The sequence below is a fragment of the Suricata suricatta genome, chromosome 16, assembly GCF_006229205.1.
Source record: "Suricata suricatta isolate VVHF042 chromosome 16, meerkat_22Aug2017_6uvM2_HiC, whole genome shotgun sequence".
In the NCBI taxonomy this organism is placed as follows: domain Eukaryota; kingdom Metazoa; phylum Chordata; class Mammalia; order Carnivora; family Herpestidae; genus Suricata; species Suricata suricatta.
This window is the reverse complement of record NC_043715.1, coordinates 22,407,217-22,419,554: the sequence shown is the minus strand read 5'-3', so window position 1 is coordinate 22,419,554 and position 12,338 is coordinate 22,407,217. Positions and strand designations below refer to the sequence as shown.

Sequence of the window (12,338 nt, the reverse complement as noted above, 5' to 3'; positions counted from 1 at the left end):
TTCCAAGAACTTAACATTTCAGTTCATTGTGTTTATACGAGCAGCAGTTGATGGCAGGTAAAGACAAAACTCTTTTATTCATATTATATTACAAAGATAAGCGCTACATATTAATACTAATTACCACACCTTGCGCTGAAGGGTCAAGATGTTTCAAAAAGGAAGACACAAGAGTGATAGTCTATTCTTCGGGTCTATATGATGAAAAAAGTACTTCATGTAATTTCAGTGGGCATAAATGTTATCTTTACTCACTGTTGACATACCCAGGAAGAAAAATTCTTCTGTATCCCTTCTCTAATAGACCAAACTTCCTTTGAATAACTTCTTTCCACTGGCACTGACAACACACAAAAGACAATTTTCTATTTCTTAAGAAATTTTTGTTTTTAAGAAATATACGTCCCTCTCCTTTTGGGTTGTCATGTATGTACGGATGGAGTGTCATAGGAAGCCAGACATGGGAACTGCCTAAGACTCAGTATGTTTCTAGAGAATCAGAGATTAAAAAATCCAGTAAGAAAGTTCAGAGTCTCTCATGTTTTTTCTTTGTTACTTATTTCATCTCCCTGCCGGTCTTTCTCAAATGTAGCTTTTCCACGTCTCTAATAGATACGATGAAAAGACAATGTCTACATAATAATTTCCATGTTCACATATCTCTATGTTGAGCTACTTAGAAAGATAGTATTTCAAAATCTTCTGAGTTTTCATGGCAAATTCCTGGGGTTGAGACTAATTGAATTAGATTTGATCAACCGTCTACCTGTGTTCCAGAACAGAAGCAACCGTATATAAACTGAATGCTAATTATCCATACTGTCAACAGGGAGACGGACAAGTAGTGGAGAATAAACACAACAGGAGTTAGGCAGACACTTAACGGATGTTCACTACAGCCTGAAAGAAATAGGTTCTCCATAGGTGGTTATGGACCACAAAATACTCATTTCTGCGCTCATTCCCTTTTTTCATACAAACTGTCAAAAAGCAAGAATAGGCAGAGTAATGTTGTTAGTGGCAAGCTGGTGAGCAGTTCCCATGAACACACTTCCACAGAAAAGAATCAGGAGGACTCATTCTGACCAGAAGAAAGGAAAGATTTAACAAATCCTCTTGGGTTGCATTTCCAAAGGGCTGACAGTATTTTAAGAGAGTTACTGCTTATAATGTGATGACTGGAACTCATTCAAGTACTTATGTTGATCTCTACATTAACTGATTGCTTCTATTCTAGGGTTTCTACACTGCTTTGCTTGATGACCAAAGAGGGATATCTTTATAGTGTTTTCTAGATTACAGACAGGACTCTGTTGTCAGTATTTTCATTAAACCAATAAAAATTTCTTGCAAAATTAAATATAAGCAGTTGTACTCCTTGATATTTATCCAACTAAACTGAAAACTAACTTCTAGGGGCATCTGGGTGGCTCAGTCAGTTAAGGGCCCTGCTTCAGCTCAGATCATGATCTTACAGTTCCTGGATTTGAGCCCTGCATCAGGCTCTGTGCTGACAGCTGGAATCTGCAGCCTGCTTCAGATTCTGTGTCTCCCTCTCTCTCTGTCTCTCCACAGCTCATGCTCTCTCTCTCTCTCTAAACAGCAAAAAAAAATAAACATTAAAAAAAACCTAAATTCTAGTGGTGTATCTCTACAATGGAATACTACATGACAATGAGAAAGAATGAAATCTGGCCATTGTTGGAATGTGGATGGAACTTGAGAGTATTATGCTAAGTGAAATAAGTCAGGCAGAGAAAGACAGATACCATATGTTTTCACTCATATGTGGAACAGGAGAAACTTAACAGTGGACCGTAGGGGAGGGAAAGGGGAAAAAAATAGTTAAGGAGAGGGAGGGAGGCAAACCATAAGAGACTCTTAAGAACTGAGAACAAACTGAGGGTTGATGGGGTTGGGGAAGTGGGGAAAATGGGGGATGGGCATGAAGGAGGGCACTTGTGATGAGCACTGGGTGTTATATGGAAACCAACTTGACAATAAACTATAACTAAAAAAAGAAAAAAAACTAACTTCTAAATAAAAACTTGAACTCAGAGCAGCTTTATTTATAATCACAATACTGGAAGCAATAAAAAATATCCTTCAATAGGTGAATGGCTAAACAAACCACGGTAACCCATATGACAGAATACTGCTGAGTGATTAAAAGCAATGAACTATGAAGTCACGTAAAAAACATGGATGAATGAATATTAAATGCATACTACTAAGTAAAAGGTCTACATAGTACATTATTTCTTTCTATGACTTTCTAGGAAAGACAAAACTGCAGGATCAATAAACAGATCAGTGCTTACTGGGAGTTAAGGACATGAAAAAGTTTAATAGGTAAAGCTTGAGGAATATTTTTAAAGCAGTAAAACTATTCTGTATGATACTGTAATAACCATGGCACAACATCCTTATCAAAACCATTAAACTTTATAGCACAATGAGTACATCTTAATATATTCAAATTTTAGAAAACCTAGATGTTAAGAGTTTCCCAAGATAAAATACTACCTGTGACAAAATAATACAACTGTATTATGTATGTATGTTAAAACTTCTTGAGGATGGTGGGAGGAAAATGAGCCTACTTAAGTGTATGAGTGTTTGTATATACACATATGCTTGTAAAGGTATGTATAAGTACACTCTGTGTATATACACATAACATACTATTCTACTAACATACTAATATATATACTAATACATGGATTAGTATATTATTAGTATATACACTATTATCCATATATATTTGTATAATGCATATGTGGATATGTGTGTGTATAATTTAGCATATCCACATATGTATGCCTCCCTGTATCAGCGAGGGCCTAGAAGCACAGCCAACTCAGTAGGAACAAATACACCCAGTACTCATCTTGGTGTCTAACACTCCAATAAAAGGAACGGGCTCCGTGGAAAAATAGTTTGTTCTAGAATTGGAGCAATAATTATACAAGATGAGCCTGAAGCATCATGCAGTGTAAGAAAGTAAGAAAGTAAATAAGCACTAAAATCCAAACCAAAGTACTGATGATGATGATGATGATGATGATGATGATGGATGGATGTCAAAGGGACACAGGAAACAACTAAAAGGGCTTCCAGTGGCCAGAGCTGACAAAGAAAATGAGCAAGAAAATAAAGCTGTATTGGATTATAAGCCAAGGTACAAAAGAAATAACCATGAGTACACATATTGGTTACATGAAAGAAGGAAAGAGAAAGAACAGGAAAAGGAAATAAGAGAATAATCTCCTATGCAAGAGAAATCACATGAGCAATGTCATTATGTGGTGTGGGAGGGAAGCATAACCTGCTCTTTAAATACATATTGCACAGAGACACTTCCTTTCAAAGGGTATAATATGGAACAGGGGGAGAGAGTAACTTTATGGTAGAGAAATCGGATAAAATAATACCTCGGTCAGGTGATCAAGATTAATACCAACAGGAATAAATCCTACGGACAGTAGGTACCCTTGATATAAAGTGATGAAAAAGGCACTTTTATTTCTGTGGTCTTCCTCCCCAAACACCCTCTCCTCTTCTCCCACCCTGAATATATTTCTTGAACTCAGATGGCTCTTGTGGCTTGCAAAGATTTATAATTGACTGATAATGATGAGACCTGAAAAATCTGACATGGTTGGAAGGGGAAGACTCTTTACAATCACACTCACTGGCAAAAAGAAAATGAATAAAATCATCCTGGCAACAAATATGGTTATGCTGACTTAAAATTCTTCAAATACAGACACAAGGGATGAAAACCTGTTCCCTTACAATGGGGGATGGATTTGAAGCAATCCATATATTCTCATCTAGCCTCCTACAGAACTATTTTTTGTCTTTTTTTAGGATATCTAATTATATACCAAGTATGCACACACACAGACACACACACACACAGCTCTTCTACCCATAGGACTACATTTTGCATATCTATATCTTGATTCTTCCCTTCTTTTAACAGTTCTACCACTTTTTATCTATTAATATATGTGCTTATCTATACATGTAGCTATCTTGCCATACAAATCTCAGTGTTTTTCTCTGTGTGAAGTTACTGATAAGCAGAATAGTAAACAACAACAACAACACATACCTCATAAAACAACCAAGGAATAAAGTGTTTGGGTCCAAAAAATCAAATGGTAACTTTTAAAGTCTAGTGAATCCAGAAGTACTATTATTAAGCCCATCATGCCCAAATATCAAAGTTAAAGAAATAATATTAATTAATGCATAGATAGTCTAAGGAATTCCCACCAGCTCCAAGAGGCAAGTTTCTGAGAAGAGCGTGTTGATACCAAAAATATATTGACAAAGGTGTCCCACATTCATTTTCAGCCAAGACTTCAGAATTTCACAAATGTGTGTTTGGGAGCTGCCCTGACATGCAGTTGATTCATGTCTTTAATAGGGGAATGTGGGAAAGGACTGAAGTCTATAAGCTCTTACTCTTTGGTCCCTTTTAGAATTTGGTCCCTTTCATGATTTCCTGAAATAAAAGATGCTAATTCACAGAGCTCTGGACATAAACATGGCTTAAATAACTTACAGAAGACTTGCCCTTTTGCCTCTGGAATCAATAAATACATTGGGTTGTAAAATATTAATTCTCACATGAGGGCAAAGAGACAAGGAAGACAACGGGATCATTGGATTATCTAGATAGAATGACAATTCTACCGAGGGTTCTCAACCTTCAACCTGTAATACAAAGTTTTTCTGGAGGTATTTTAATTTTCCTTATGATAAGTACAGCTTTACTGATAGGAGAGTACTTCTCACTATTTCAAATATGTATCCCTAGTGAAGGTTAGCTTCTTTATGCAAAACAGAAACTACACAATCCTCACGTCACCTTCGAGTTTTGGAACCACAGCTGTTGTAGGCATTCATGTCAGGTACAGCAGCTGGATATCTTTTGAGAGTATTTATTTCAACCCCATGATTTCCCACCCATGTTTTCCTAAAGAATTGCAGTTTTGCTCATCACTCGGCATCAAACAACACAAAAAAATATAATCAAATCCATCAAGATATGTACTTCCTCTTCCTCGTTTTGCATCTTTCCATTAAAATAGAGAAATGGTGCCATTTTTTAAAAAATCTAGCCAAGAGAGAAAGAAACCCACAACCTCGACATTAGAAAAGAGAATTTGAGGTTTAAGACAGTTTGTTAGAATGAACGTTCTTTGATCTTTTTAGCTTACATGATAAAAATTGTTTCTTTAATAATAAAAAAATAATATGGAAATGAACTTTTCATTACTTTGGGAATCTTGTTCATATGGGACTGATAGAAGTGCTGGGCAGTGGCGAGAATGACAAGTTAATCCATGTAAGCTACAGTCATCACAATTTTTAATTCACTCTTCAGAAATTGCAAATTTTACTATTTAGCTACATGCTAAATTAACATGTGGCCTTGTAAAGAATCAAAAATCTCTTCTCATTGGACATGTGTTTGTAAAGCTTTTATAGTATAAAATTATGCAATGCTGCAAAATATTTATTTAAAAAATAGCTTCTGGGATCATATAAATGTCTGAATATCCAAAAGAACATATAATACAAATTTATCAAATTATGACATTTTAATACTTTGCATTTTCCAAAATTCAGTGTTCATCAATTGAATTTAATTTTTTTTTTAGTAAACCTATTTTGAATATTGGAAAATGTTGCTATAGGTCCATTATACAATAAGAAACAACTGAGGAATACAGGAGAACAAAAGTAAAGAGTACTAGAAGTTTCCTGCTTCCATTCCTGTCTTCCTGTCATCTGAACAATTTTGTACAAAAGCCTTTAAGTGTGGCTGGACAAGATAAGAATCAGTGTAAGGGCAGAAAGATGGAGGGAGAGTACAGCAGATAAACATTTGTGTGAAGGATATGGGGTTGGGCAGAAGGAGCAAATGGAAATCCCTTATTACAGGATGTGAGGGTGATCCAAGTAATAAATATATTGAGGTTAAGGAAACTCCAGTTTCTTACAGTTGGAGAGAGGAAGAAATATATAATGAACCCTCTGGCGTTGCTTTAGAACTGGAGGTCTAGAGACAAACTTATGGTTTTCAAAGGATGGTTTGTGCTTTAGTTTCCAATGGCTACCATATCTCAAATTGTGTTGCTGAAAACAATAAGAATTTATCATCTTACAGTTGTGGAGTTCAAGACCAGTACTGACTGGCCCACATTTCTTCTGAAGAATGTTCCCTTGCCCCTTCCAGCTATAAGTAGCTCTTGAAATTTCTTAGGGCAGCATTCCAGTCCTTGCCTCCATCTAACTCAAGGCCTTGATTTAACTACTTACATCTGTAAAGACCCCATTTCCAAATAAAGGTACATTCTAAAGTCCTGGCAGACAAAACTTGGGGGGAACACCATTCAGCTCAGCACAGGTGTGTGTGTGTGTGTGTGTGTGTGTGTGTGTGTGTGTGTGTACACTTGCTCTCATACATTACTTCTTTCTGCCTTGTCTATTGAGAAGATACAGGAGGAGCAACACCCTCATAGCAATGAATACAACCAATACCCTGAATCTGGCACCAAATCCAGGTCTGTTTTAAATGGAACCAAGTATCTCTGTATAAATGGCAAATTCCAGGCTGGGGCCGGAAAATACAAAAGAAACCTGGAACACTCTGGCCAGAGATAAGACTGTACCCAAAGAAAGATGAGGCATGTCAACAAGACACAGAACCAGCTTCAAGGGCATGTCATGGACAAGTCTGATATAAATGTGATTCATAACTATTATCATGGCATTAAGATAATGGTAAAATAGTATAACTCACTAAATAAAACAGAAATCTAAAGTGCAAATTAACATAAACAAATACATAAGCAAATAAATAGGAAGGAAAAAAATTTTCCTTAAAGAAGAATGTCAAGTAATCATTGCAGATGGAATGAGGGAATTAGTACAACCACCATTTGGCAGCTGTCACGGTAATAATTAATTCAGCCAAGAAACCTCAATGAATGCCAAAACTGGGGGGGTAGTAATTTGATGAAGAATAAGATACTTACTTAGGCTCAAGGCATCTGCCCACAAAGTTATTATTAAGTACGAAGAGTAAAAATAGAATACTTTTACAATGGAGACACACGGTGGACACTGTCTTAATGAAGTGATCAAAAGTTGTTGTCACCAATAATGTAATAAATCAAAATCTTGTACCACCTGATACAAATCAATAAGATATTATCTGTGACAGTACTGCCCAAGATGCATATTGAAGATCTAATCTCAAGGAAACATCAGACAAATCCTAAGGAATTCTACAGAGTAACTTCTATAATCTCCAAGCAAAAGGATCATAAAAGCAAAGGAAAGACTTAAGAACCATTCCAGATTGAAGCACTCTGAAGAGACACAATGGTAATGTACCTACAGTCCTGGATTCCATATTTTAAATATAGAAGAACATTATTGCCATGATTGGAGACATGTGACTAAGGTCTGGGCTTTCAATAGCAATGGCATATCAATATAAATTTCCTGATGGTGATGGCTGTATTGTGCTTGTGGGAAGGACTTACTGAGGTTTTCCATGGTTACAGGGCATCAATTCAGCAACTAACTCCCAAACGTTTCAAGGAAAACAGACTTGAACTACATTTACCCCTTTTCTGTACGATTAAATGCATTCCAAATCAAAGCTAATAAAAGACACAAAATAAATAATATGTATTTTGTGTGGGCCTTACTCCAAAAGATTTGAGGATATTTATCATAAAAGGACATATTTATAAAGAAAAGGCTTAATACTAATGGCAAGAGAAGCTAGGTAGAAGGAAAATGACAGAAATCATTTTCAAATTTTAACATTTTCCTTTGGCAGAGTTAGTGTTCAAGGAGAATGAGTTTACTTGTGTATTGTGTACTGAATTCCATAACTGCTTCAGCTGTAAGCCTTTGGAAAGCAGTGAGAATTGCCTTTTTAAAATATATCTTACTGGGGCACCTGGGTGGCTCAATCAGTTGAGCAACTGACTTCAGCTCAGGTCATGATCACAGTTCCGTTTGTGAGTTCAAGCCTTGCATAGGGGTGTCTGCTGTCAGCAGAGCTTGCTTTGGATCCTCTGTCCGTGCCCCCCCCCCATATTCTCTTCCTCTCTGTCAAAATATAAACATTAAAAAATAAAATACAATAAAATATATCTTACTATGTCATCTCTTACATTTCTTCTGGTGTTTTGGTGGATATGTTTGGTGGAAAGCACATTCTCTGCTTGGATTTACGACCAGGAAATCCAGAGTCAATCTCAGTTACTCTCTTGAGTCTTTATCATATTAACAGCACTTAAGGGCCCATCTTCATAATTTTATTGTTATCTGAATATGTATGTAATGCATTTTGTTCTTACATTTGTAAAGTGCTTCTATGCCTATGTTGAAAATTGTGTCAAGCTCTACCCAAACTTTTCCTTTCCAAATTCTGTCTTGGTTTTTTATTTAATTTGCACAGTATAAAGAAAATTTAAAAAATAATAATTTGCAAAGTACGTTGACCTCTAGCAATCATCCACCTTGGAAAAATATTAACTATTACAAATATGCAGCAGAAGCATAGTGCTCATAGAAACAAAATTCTCTCGAGATATTAGTGAAGATGAGCACAGCATGCTGCTTAAACCCATGAGAGCTAGAGCCAGATGTCTGGATTGAAGTCCCCGCTCCACCACTCAGTATCTGGATTTGGATCAGCTATTATTTTCTCTATTCTTCTGATTAAGAATAATGAGAAATAAGAAAGTTAATATCAGCACTGGTGGTGGAGGGCTGTCGCAGATATTAAAAGCATTTGACACAGCTTCTGGCATATAGCGACTTTCCCATGCACACTGATCACCATCAGAGAAGCCCTGGATCTCAAAGAACGCTAAGAAGCTTCTAGTGTTATGTATCACACACTTGCGTACTCTACAGTGCGATAACGTCTACCAACACTATTTGGCTTCTTATTCATTCACCACTGCATTCACTAATATGCTCTTTTGAATGAAATAGGGTTTGTTCCAACATATACATTTTTTGAAATATAAAGGTAAGGTTTACTAAGATATTTTTCATTGACCAAGGCATGGACATAGGTTACCAAATCTTACTAGTACAAGCAATTCAGGAATGAATGGCTGTCAAGAAATTAATAGAGGTTGGTCATTAACTCTGCCAAGTACCTTAAATGTAATCATTAAATTCTTCCCAACATATTTATTTAGGTAGAGATCACTGTGGACACTATACAGATAAAGTAAGGCTTCTAAGGATTTTGTCACTTACACAAACAGAAGGCAGGTTTGTAGGCAAATAATCTGAGATTCTATTTTCAACTCAAATAAAAAGTTTATTTTATCTGAAGGTGTAGGCATATGGTCAAGGTTAAACACCCTTCACCTCAATGTACCGCAGCATTAAAAATATCTATTTTGCCTGGACCTCAATGGGTGTAGGCAAATTTGCATTGAAAAACCCACCTCAACAATGTTAGTTTGGGATTCACAGTTAAAATCAGACAAGCTCACATGCCACTCTTTATGTGGTATTGCTATAAAAGAGAATTCTCATCAAGTTCTAAAATCCACAGTAGAATATAAAAGAGCTGTGTCTCTAGCTTCCAAGTAAGATATTTCTAAAATAATTTGGCTGCCATTTGGGCAAATATATATGTGTGTTTTGTCTTGACAGCCTGTCAGCTGGCAGACAGTTCTTGAACATCACATTCATTTCAATTTAATATTGGTAAATTTCTCAATTAGAATTTTATTTTTCACTTTCCACACAGTGAAATCCCCAGTCCTTGCTGGCATTCCTCAGGGCGTGCAGGTGCATGTGCTGGCATTTCTGCAGTAGCAAAGGAAGAAAAATGAAAGAACTAAGGAGGGGAGGGAAGAGCCAGGCTGAGAGAGAACAGTGGTAATGGGGAGAGAAAGGAGATAGCGGCTGACCTTCATCCTGATATTCACCTTCATGAGAAATGAAGGGAATAATTCACAGTTGACAATAAAATAGTGCAGCTGCCTCTGCTTCCTTTAACCAGAGAGGCTGGAGTCACACAGAAACCAGACACCCAATGCCTAAAATCAATACTTGAGGAAAGGTCCAAAGGTAATCTGGGAAACAGATTAATAAAAATGATTTTAAAAACTGCAGCACCCAATTTTGCACACTCACGTACTTTACAGCATACCTTTAGCTTGTGTTTTCTCATGCGGTTCTCACACAATGAAAGCAAGATGGAAATTATTATCTTTGCATTGTAGCTTGGGAAAATAAGCAATAATTTAACCTCCCTGAACTTCAAAGTCAACCAGATAATAAGAGATGGAACTAGGATTCAAAATTCAATCTAACTTCAAAAACTGCACTTTCAACTGCAGCACAAACCCCAGTTTTTGAAAGAGATGTCAGAGGCTACACAGTTTTTTAAAAAATAACTGTATATATGTTACTATAGATTATTTCCTTTAGTCTCTACTTAGTTATGAAGAAAATGTATATGTATTTATAAGAACACATCTATAAACTGTATTAAATAGCTAATATTATGTTATTTCCTTTAGTCTCAATTATCAAGAAAAAAATTTTTAAATAGAAAGAAAATGCATATATAAGTATATATTTATACACTGGGTTATGTAGCTAATATGTTATTTCCTTTAGTTTCTACTTAATTATCAAGACAAATCTTCTAAATAGAGGGAAAAATGCATATATATTTATAAGTATACATTTATACACCACATTATGTAGCTAATATTATGTTTAATATACTTTTCTGAGCTGAATGACCTTGAAGTCTTTATAAGTTTTGGGGGTTTTCTTTTAAATTTTTTTTTTACATTTATTTATTTTTGAGAGACAGAGAGAGACAGAGTGTGTGTGAATAGCGGAGGGGCAGAGAGAGAAAGAGACACAGAATCTGAAGCAGGCTCCAGGCTCTGAGCTAATGGTCAGCACAGAGTCTGACGTGGGGCTTCAACTCATGAACCGTGAGATCATGACCTGAGTTAAAGTGGGACGCTTAACCGACTGAGCCACCCAGGTGCCCCAAGGTGGGTTTTCTTTCTCAACATATTTATCAGGTACATGACTCATATACACAGTAAAGGAAGCCTCTGATATATTTACAGTAAGTGGATATAGATTTGGCCATTATGCTGCAGGAATAATAATCATGAGTTAAAAACAACAGTTCATCACTTATTAGCAACTTAAGACAAAGTGTTCTGTATGTATTGTAGGTATTAAGAGTCCTTTAAAACCATTGTACTATAATCTAGATAAAAAAAAATAAAAGGATAAATTAGAGAAATTCTCTGCTCTAAAAGAGTTGAAAGAAAAAGGAGGGAGGTGGAAGAAAGAACAGTGTTTCTCAGTTCCTGTTTGCATGTCAGGATCTTTTTTTACTTTTTTTTAATGCTTATTTTTGAGAGTGAACAAGTGAGAGCAGGGGAGGGACAGAGAGAGGAAGACACAGAATCTGAAGCAGGTTTCAAACTCTGAGCTGTCAGCACAGATGTGGGGCTCAAATTCAAGAACTGAAAGATCATGACCTGAGCCGAAGTCAGTTGCTCAACCAACTGAGCCCCCCAGGCAACCCTGCATGTGAGATTCTTAAAGAAGCAGAAACACGGAGGTGCTTTGGGTCATTTGGGCATTTCTTCTTGTGGTGATGGTAGCAAGGTGATTGCCTGCTAGAAAGCCATAGAAGTTTCCCTAGAAAACATGTCATTTCAACCAGCTGTAGAAGAGCAACTCGAAGAAGAAAGAAAAAAAAAGGAGAATTCCTTGCACAAGGGATAAGTAAAGTGGAGTCCTGGCAAGAGAAATACATGGGTAAGATATGAAGACCTAAAATGTTCATTTGCTGCTGTAGCAGGTCTATTTACCAATGTTATATTGTACATTAAGAGGAAAGAAATCAAATGAAGCCAAGCTATTTACCTAACTGTGGCCTTCAATTTATACGCTTACTTGTGTTTTCTAGTTGTCTTATCATTTCACCTGCTTTAATTTATGTGATTTTGCTGCACAGCATGTATCCTAGTAGGTTGTCTTGAATTCAATTTGAAATGAGCCAGAGTACTTATTACATATAGAAGAATGACTTTTGTGAGCTTAGGATTCTGAATTTTGGATCCTACCTTTTCTTGTCTGATAAGGAAGAGGTCTAAAACTCTCCCTCTGATAGTATAAAGTCTGGGAACAGGCGTTTCCTAGACCAAGGCCAGAGGGGAGGATAGATAAGCATAGCCCAAAAAGAAAAAAAGAAAAAGAAAGAGGAGAAAAGCATGTTTTGAAGT

General features: G+C 36.3%; 1 protein-coding gene across 3 annotated transcripts in view; it reads right to left on the bottom strand.

The window, feature by feature from the left end:
• The window catches only part of CDH8 (cadherin 8), a 366,110-nt gene that overhangs the window by 231,912 nt on the left and 121,860 nt on the right, over positions 1–12,338 (bottom strand). The window lies entirely within an intron of this gene.